At 45.4% G+C, this 9,791-nt stretch overlaps 1 pseudogene; it reads left to right on the forward strand.

The window, feature by feature from the left end:
* Positions 1-1,808: 1,808 nt before the first annotated feature.
* On the forward strand, positions 1,809-1,901 carry LOC116553586 (annotated as a pseudogene).
* The last annotated feature ends 7,890 nt before the right edge of the window (positions 1,902-9,791 follow it).

Consider the following 9,791-nt stretch of genomic DNA (forward strand, 5'->3'; position numbering starts at 1 on the left):
TGGTACTTATACACTATGGAATGCTGTGCAGCCTTAAAAAAGAATGAGATCATGTCCTTTGTCGGAACATAGATGGAGCTGAAGGCCATTATCCTTAGTAAATTAACGCAAGGACAGAAAACCAAATATTGCACGTTCCAGTTCCTACTTTCAATTCTTTAGTGTATATACCTAGTAATAGAATTGCTGGATTATATGGTAACTGTATGTTTAATTTTTTTGTTTTGTTTTGACACCAGTCTCACTCTGTCACCCAGGCTGGAGTGCAGTGGCGTGATCTGAACTCACTGCAACTTCCGCTTCCCAGCTTTAAGTGATTCTCCTGCCTCAGCCTCCTAAGTAGCTGGGATTACAGGTGCCTGCCACCATGCCCAGCTAATTTTTAGTAGAGACGGGGTTTCACCATATTGGTCAGGCTGACCTCAGGTGATCCACCCCCCTTGGCCTCCCAAGTGCTGGGATTACAGGTGTGAGCCACTGCACCCCACCTGTATGTTAAATTTTTTCAGGAACTGCCATCCTATTTTCCACAATGGTTGCAACATTTTATATTCCCATCAGCAGTGCTGGAGGAGAGTTCCAGTTTGTCCACCAATGCTTGTTATTTTCTATGTATTTGATAGTGTCCATTTTAATGGGCCTGAAATGGTATCTCATTGTGGTTTTAATCTGCATTTCCCTAATAATTGGTAGTGTTAAGCACCTTTCAATATGCTTGTTGGCCATTATGTATCACCTTTGGAGCAATGTCTGTTAATGGCCTTTGCCCAAACCATCCATTCTTAATTCTTATCCATCACTAGATTGAATTTTAGACTTCTGTGAATCATAGGGAAGACCCACACATTTTCAAATAGGTCAAATTTTTTTATTTATATATCACTCTCATAATACAAATCAATATTGCAAGTATCCATGTGCCCAAATTCAGTGAGTCTAGGAAAAAGTGAAAATGCTTTATTGCATCCTAAAATACCTCCTTGGATACTTATAAATTTAAGTGAATCTATTTTAAAGGAAACTTTGTATCACTATTGTAAATGGAAAATTCCTTTCATTTCCCACAGTAGAAGGTAAGAATAAAGGAGATTGCAATGAAAACCGAACCGAACAGTGTAATTCAATTCCAGGTAGATTCTATTGCCTGCAGCCAGCTCCCTGTTCCAGAAGATTATCTAATGCTAAAGGGGTGCTAAAAACATATCAACACCAAATTGATACTTTCTCCCTGACAAGGGGGAAAAGGGGAATTGATTTGTGGTTTTATCTCAATTAAACCTGTCATCCTGCACCTCCAAGGACTTGTTCTAGAGTAGCATTGCTCAAGGCGTGGCAAGCAAACGGCTAGCATCAGATGTCTTTGAATGCTTGTTAAAAATGCCGGTTCTGGGTCGGGTTCAGGGGCTCATGCCTGAAATCTCAGTACTCTGGGAAGCTGAGGTGGGTGGATCACTTGAGGTCAGGAGTTTGAGACCAGCCTGGCCAATATGGCAAAACCCCATCTCTACTAAAAATACAAAAATTAGCTGGGCATGGTGGCACATGCCCATAGTCCCAGCTACTCAGGAAGGTGAGGCAGGAGAATTGCTTGAACCCAGGAGGCAGAGGTTGCAGTGAGCCGACATCACTACACTCCATCCTGGGTGACAGAGTGAGCAGGGTGAGATTCTGTCTTAAAAAAAAAAAAAAAAAACCCAGCCAGTTCCCCAGCCCTGCCTCACACCAAGGAGGCATACGCCCTGGAAGTTTAGCCAGGGAATCTACATTTTTTACAGTAGGGTGATTCTTCTTTAGAACCACTGCCCTTGATCCCTTTGTTCTTGGTAAGCATGATGATTGAGTTTTCCTGTTCATATGTGAGATGTGCCTCTCTCAAACCTTGACACATTCCCCTTCCAACTTGAAAGGTAAAAACAAACAAAACCCACTGCCCTTGAGAGATTTCATTTCACAATGATGTTGTGAAATGAAATTTTCAGCCCTCTGAAATCCTTCCCCTAGTGCCGTGTCACTGTGACATTTCACAGTGTCATCGTGCAAATATTTTATTACATTCTGTCCTACAGCTCATGATTGTAGGGTCCACTGCCACGTTGGGCGCCAGATGTATGGTCCAGCCCTACAGGGTTCTGTGAGCCGCTCCTGGCTGGTGGGGAAACAAGAAATTGTAGAAATAAAAGACACAAGACACAGAGATAGAGAAAAGAGAGTTTGGGCCCAGGGGTCCACTGCTACCCAGATCTCGGAGACCAGCAGTGGCCCTGAATGCCAGGATGTCTCACTTTTATTGAGTTGCAAATCTGGGCGCAGGGTAGGTAGGGCATGGCTTTGGTGGTCGGTGACTGGGGGCAGGGTAGATAGGGCGTGGCAGTGATAGGGTCAAGAACATCACGTGTCATTCAGGTAGGGGCTCAGGGATTTCTGGCACCCGAAGTGAGGTAAGGAGCATAATGCATTAGCACCTTTTCCACACTTATCAGGAAAGAACTAAAACATTAAGATTTATATTACTATTATTATCTTTTCTAAGACAAAAGGAACCAGGTGCAGAAGTAGAACATAAGAGTAAACATGGAACGTGACCACTGAAGCACAGCATCACATAGAGACAGTTAAGCCCCCGGATGTCTGTGGGTGTACCTGACAGCCGTCAGACCTCACCACAAGAGCTTGGAGAAGCCGAGTTTTCTCCAACTTCCACAGGAAGGAGATGTCTCAGCCATTTTCGACATCTCCTTCCCTAGCTGGCTAAACAGCGGGCGCTTTCACAGAGCTGGTGCTACCGCACAGCCAAGGCGACCTCCAGCAGCCCTTATGTGGATGTGACAGGGGGCTTAGAGCACCTTGCCTTGGTCTCATTAATTTCACAATGTCACCCCAGGTTCACACTTCTGACCTGAGAAGCATTAATAAAAGAATTGAGATCACCTATGAAAAACTAAGATCACATATGAATAACTAATAACTACTACGGTTATATTTCTAATTACTTCCTTCTTCATTATTTTTATGGAAATAGGCTGATGCCTTTTGCTCCTGCCTCAGCGCTTTTGGGATCTCCCCCCATACATGATGGCCTCAGAGAGGTTCAACAGATTGTCAATCCAACCCCTCGAGATATAGATGAAGAAATCTGAGCCCTGACTGGGAAAGGGTTTTACTTGATGTTTAAAAATGTCAACTGAGTCATATGCACCTCAGCTTTAAACCCCTGAATGATTTGGCTCCTGTCTACCTTTCTTCTTCTTTTTTTTTTTTCTTTTGAAATGGAGTCTCACCTGTTGCCCAGACTGGAGTGCAATGGCGCAATCTCGGCTCACTGCAACCTCTGCTTCCTGGGTTTAAGTGATTCTCCTGCCTCAGCCTCCCGAGAAGCTGGGATTACAGGTGCCTTCCACTTGTATTTTTTTTGTATTTTTAGAGGCAGGGTTTCTTTCTCCATGTTGGCCAGGCTGGTTTCGAACTCCTGACCTCAGGTGATCCACCTGTTTTGGCCTCCCAAACTGCTGGGATTACAGGCATGAGCCGCTGTGCACTGCACCAGGCCTTCCTTCTTTCCTTCCTTCCCTCCCTCCCTCTCTCCTTCCTTCTTCCTTCCTTTCTCTTTCCTGCCTTCTCTTTTTTTCTTTTACATTCTAATATTCTGATCAAAGCTGTAGAAACATATGATTTAAAGAGTCAAATAGTTCTACAAATCTCTCACCAACAACTGCCTCCTGCTCCACTTGCGTCCTTTCCTTCTCATGAAAGACAACAACTTCCATTCCTTTTCTTGATAATCTAAACCACTGCAACTCAAAATAGCCTGTATGCATTGTTTAATGATTTTTCAGCTTTAGGCAAGTATTGGCTTCCCCCTCTAGAAGACAGGATTTCATTCTCTTACCTAGTCTTTCTCCCATTGGCAAACCTTTCTCACCCTCCATCCTTCTAACACAGTTTCATCAGGACTGAGCAAACTGACACTCAGCGTTGGCATGATTTCAGTTATGGACATGCTATTCACAGGGGACATTTATAGTATCCTGCAATTATTTTTTTCTTCCATACAAAACCTTTTGTCGTTTCTCTAGATAGTAATGAGTATATTATTAGTCTAGTTTTCTGCATATTTTTCATTAATTTAGTTCAAAACCTCACCACGTGTTCATACCACCTCTGGATCCGTTCAGACAAGTTCATTTCTCAGTTGGTTCCGCTTTGTGGAGGAGTCGCTCCAGTCTGTACTATTGGCCTCTTTTCTGGTCCTCCCGGGCTCTTACTTGAGCATCATCCTTCACTTTCCTTTTGCCTCTCTGCTGTGCTGGAGCTTTTGTACTCTCGATCTCATGTTTTGTTCTTTCCTGACTTATTTCATGGGCGAAGTAAGACAGGCTACGTGGGAGGCGGGAGAAGTTTTTGAAAGCACTGCTCCTGTTGCTATAAAGAAACCTAAAGCCATTTGGGTTCCTGATTCTTTTCCTATGACGTGATATCCTCTTCAGAAGCTTGTAGGATTCTCTCGTTGGCTCAGCTTTCATAATTTCACAATGATGTGCCAAGGTGTAGTCTATTTTTATTAATTGTGCAGTGCTCTCAGTAGGTTCTCTCAGTCTTAAAATTCATGACCCTCTGTGTTGGGAAGATGTCTTGAATTATTTAATTGATTATTCCTTCTTTTTGTTTTATCAGTGTCTCTCTCTCTCTCTCTTTTTTTTTTTTTGAGACGGAGTTTCGCTCTTGTTGCCTAAGCTGGAGTCCAGTGGTACGATCTCAGCTCACTGCAACCTCCACCTTGGGTTCAAGTGATTCTCCTGCCTCAGCCTCCCGAGTAGCTGGAATTACAGGCACGCACCACCACATAGGCTAATTTTTTGTCTTTTTAGTAGAGACAGCATTTCTCCATGTTGGCCAGGCTGATCTCAAACTCCTGACCTCAAGTGATCCACCCACCTCAGCCTCCCAAAGTGCTGTGTAGTGGCTTGAGCCACTACACCCGGCAGTGTCTTCTCTATTTTGAACTCCTATTCTCTAGATGTTGGGCCTCCCAAACTGGTTCTCCAGTTCCCATTCTCAATTACATTGATTCTCCATTTTATTTTATTTCCAATTTTCCATCACTTTGCCTTTTGTTCTGTTTTCCAGTAGATTTTCTCAACTTTCTCTTCTAGTCCTACTGAGCTATTATTCCTCCTATCACTTTTTTTTCACAGGTGGGGTCTTGCTATGTTGTCCATGCTGGTCTTGAACTGCCAGAATCAAGGGACCTTCTTACCTTAGCCTCCTGAGTACCTGGGACTATAGGCATGGGCCACCGTGGCCAGGTTGTGTATATTTGCTTTATTAGTAATCTGGTTGTGTTTCATGGTTGCAACATTTGATCTTGTTTCTCTGAGGATGTTAGTAATAGGGTATTTTGAATTTTTGTTTGTTTCTTTTGTTTGTTTGTTTTTGTTTTGAGATGGAGTCTCGCTCTGTCACCCAGGCCGGAGTGGAATGGTGCAATTTTGGCTCACTGCAAACTCCACCTCCTGGGTTCAAGTGATTCTCCTGTCTCAGCCTCCTGAGTAGCTGGGACTACAGGCATGCGGCACCATGCCTACTAATTTTTGTATTCTTAGTAGAAACGGGGTTTTGCTATGTTGGCTAGGCTGGTCTCGAACTCCTGACCTCAGGTGATCCACCGGCCTCGGCCTCCCAAAGTGCTAGGATTACAGGAGTGAGCCACTGCGCCCAGCCTGTTTGTTTCTGATACTTGTGGTAGATGCTTATTATCTATTGCTGCAGAATAAACTACTGTAAACCAAGTAGCTTAAAACACCAATAACCATGTATTTGCTGATGATTTTGCAATTTGGGCAGGGCTCCATGTAGTGTCAGCTGGAGTCTTTCATGCAACTACATTCACCTGGGAGAGAGGCTGGCAGTGGAATATCCAAAAATGGTTCCACTCACACGTCCAGAATGGCTGGAGGCTGGCTGGGTCTTTCACCAGGTGGTCTCTCATCAGTCAATCATCCTGCCTGAGCTTCACTACACGGTATGCAGATCCCAAAGTTCTCTTGCAGCCCAGACCAGGAGCTGGTGCGTTGTCACTTTTGATACATCCCATGGGTCAAAGCAAGTCACAGACCAGCCCAGAATCCATATGGTAGGGGAACAGACTCAACCTCTTGATAGAGGGAGGAGGAAAGAATCAGTGTATATGTTTAATCTAACACATCATATTTTTTTGTTTTTGAGACAGGGTCTCCTCTGTCACCCAGGCTGGAGTGCAGTGGCGTAATCATGGCTCACTTCAGCCTCAACCTCCCAGGCGCAAGCAATCCTCCCACCACAGCCTTTCAAGTAGCTGGGACCACAGGTGCGTGCCACCATGACTAGCTAATTTTTAAATTTTTTTGGTAGAGACTGGAGTCTTCCTACATTGCCCAGGTTGGTGTCCCTACGTAGCCCTGGCTGGTCTCGAACTCCTAGGCTCAAGTAATCCTCTTGTCCCAGCTTCCCAAAGTGCTAGGATTACAAGCATGAGCCACTGCACCTGGCTCACAACACCATTAAAAAAAAAAAAAATTCTTGGCTGGGCGCGGTGGCTCACACCTGTAATCCCAACACTTTGGGAAGCTGAGGTGGGCAGATCACCTGAGGTCAGGTGCTTGAGACCAGCCTGACCAACATGGAGAAACGCCGTCTCTACTGAAAATACAAAAAATTAGCCGGGTGTGGTGGCATATGCCTGTAATCCCAGCTACTTGGGAGGCTGAGGCAGGAGAATCGTTTGAACCTGGGAGGCAGAGGTTGCGGGTGAGCTGAGATGGCCCATTGCACTCCAGCCTGGGCAACAAGAGCGAAACTCCGTCTCAAAAAAAATTTCATTTACTACCATTTGAATGGGATTGTGGAGGGAGACAAAGTCAGCGTTTGTGTTAAATCTTCCACTTTTATCCATAATAACTTAGAAGATCAACCTGTTATACTTCTCCAACTCTATTTCCCTACTGGTTGCATTCATAGCACCTTTTACTGTTTTCTGCATACTTCTGCTGAAGCAGGGAGTCAGTTTAGAATATAGAATTCAATTACAGTGTGATTAGAATACTTCTGATTATTGTATTACTCCTCATCCTTACAATGAAGCTGAGCAAAATTGGGAAAAAAATAAAGCATCACCTGGAAAGGTATGCTGGAAACTTATCTTTGGATATAGCTAAATTAAAAGAGCAAGTTTTTCAGTCTTCCCAAGCACATTGAACTTCAATTCCAGGAACAGAAGTGCTTGAGGGAGCTGCTGATGGATGGGCAGCCCTAAATCCTGTGACCTGGGTAAAAACACTTGGAGGATCTATGATTGCTGTTATAATTGTGTTATTAATTTGTCTTATTTCTCTTTGTGTCGTCTGCAGGTGCGGATTCCACATCCTCAGAGAAATAGCTCACCAAGATAAAGCTGTGCTTGCTTATCTAGCATTGCAGAAGAACAGAGGGGGTCACGCTGGGAAAAGGTCTTGATGTGTGTGTGATGGATTATATATTGTTTACTGAGAAACGATGGCAAGGAACACTGAGCCATCTCCAGGACGAAAACTGCTCTGGGCGTTATAGAGTAGTAGGCAACACGTACAGGTCGACTAGTCACAACCAGTTCCCAAAACACAGGTTACTTGACCTTGTCCCCATTGCTGACTCACAAAGAATGCTTTCTAGCTTATTTCTATTTTAGTAGTGAACAGGCATGAGCTGCCTGTGTAGTCTCTCTTTATTATATGAAGAAACACTGAACACCTGCTTATTAATCAGTTTTTCACAAAGAATAACTGCGTGGGTCAGCGTCTGCTCTGGGCTTTTCAGCTGGGAAATGCTGAGTCCCCTGATGCTCCACTCTGGTCCCACTTTTGCACTCTATCCTGGTGTCTGTTTCTTAAGTCCTTCAACGCTGCCTGGGTTGGGGTCTCCACGACCAAGCTGGTCTTGGCGGTCCTCTTTCTCTTTTCCAGTTTGTTCTGTTTCCAGTTCACATGGCAGAGAATGAGTGCCATCACAGATCACGTTTATGGATTCTCTAAGAGGTAGACAGGTTTTGGAGTGTCTTTGCATCAACTCCAAGTTCCCCAGCAAAGGATTCTCACTGACCCAGTTTGGGACAGGAACCCACCCCTCGTCCAATTTCCTGTGTCCACTGGGGAGGGTTAATACAAGATGCCAGGCTGGCTGTGCCCACTGGAGGCAAGTTGGCAATGCCAATGAGCTGTGGGGTAATGTGGATTTCTCAGAAGCAATGGGAAGACCATTTCCAGGTAATAGAAAACACGGCTGGGCATGGATCACGCCTGTAATCCCAGCACATTGGGAGGCTGAGGTGAGTGGATCACGAGGTCAGTAGTTCGAGACCAGCCTGGCCAAGATGGTGAAATCCAGTCTCTACTAAAAAAAAAAAAAAAAAAATTGCCAGGTGCAGTGGCAGGTGCCTGTAATTCCACCTACTCAGGGGGCTGAGGCAGAAGAATTGCTTGAACCTGGGTGGCAGAGGTTGCAGTGAGCTGACATGAAATTGTGTCACTGCACTCCAGCCTGGCCAACAGAGTGAGACTCTGTCTCAAAAAAAAAAAAGGGCCAGGCGCGGTGGCTCATGCTTATAACCCCAGCACTTTGAGAGGCCGAGGTGGGTGGATCACGAGGTCAAGAGATCGAGACTATCCTGGTCAACATGGTGAAACCCCATCTCTACTAAAAGTACAAAAATTAGTTGGGCATGGTGGCGCGGCCTGTAGTCCCAGCTACTCAGGAGGCCGAGGCAGGAGAATTGCTTGAACCCAGGAGTCAGAGGTTGCGGTAAGCTGAAATCACGCCATTGCACTCCAGCCTGGATAACAAAAGCGAAACCCCGTCCTAAAAAAAAAAAAAAAAAAAAGAAAGAAAGAAAGAAAGAAAGAAAACACAATCAGTATTCCCTATGTGATTTGAGAAAGTCTTCTTGCAGGAGATAGGTTTAAAACTAGTGTCTGAGTCACTTCACCACTTTCTCCTTAACCCCTTAAATTCTCCTGCCACCCTGTCTTGTCCCAGATGCCCCTGGTTAAGCCTCATTCCTCTTCCTGGACCCTGCTCTGGGGCTGCTGAGCCATGCTAAAGAAAAGAACCATGCAGTGTGGCGCCTCTGCAAATGTGAGGATCCCAGCCCTGGATGAATAGCTGACCCCTTTAAGCTGTCTGGCAGTTCCCTGATACATTCTCCAAACAGGCAAATCCAAAGTGTCCAAGACTTCAGCCAGCTTTGGCTAGTGACAGGGTCTTCCCTGGTCACGGAAAGATACCCTGGCTTCTGGCAATGGCTGAAGAGCCCCCAGCACTGCCATGGGACCCAGGCCTCTGGCCCACCTTGCATTCCCGTGCACCCGCCCCTTCCCCCAGCCCTGTGATGTCCCTCCTATGCGTGGTGCTATTTGGATTCTTAGTGCCCTCTCACCCTGCAGGTTGGGTCCTTGAAGCTGAGAATGCCTGACACCCCAGAGTGGCTCTTTCCTCAGGGTCTCCATACTCAGGGATCTTTGGCCCCAGCAGGCTCAAGATCTGGGAGACCTGTGACTCCATAGAGACCCCCTTCCTCCTGAGTGCCCTCTCTGTCCCCTACCCTCACCAAAGACCCCTCAAACTCTCACTTGACTCCCTGTCCATTTATCTGATTCACGGCAGACACCCAGCCATCCTTGTCCCTGATGACAACAGAAAGGAAGCCCTGTGGCAGCCTTTTCTTTCTTTCTTTCTTTCTTTCTTTCTTTCTTTCTTTCTTTCTTTCTTTCTTTCTTTCTTTCTTT

The sequence above is a fragment of the Sapajus apella genome, unplaced genomic scaffold (assembly GCF_009761245.1).
Source record: "Sapajus apella isolate SASKATOON/1434 unplaced genomic scaffold, GSC_monkey_1.0 scaffold12, whole genome shotgun sequence".
In the NCBI taxonomy this organism is placed as follows: domain Eukaryota; kingdom Metazoa; phylum Chordata; class Mammalia; order Primates; family Cebidae; genus Sapajus; species Sapajus apella.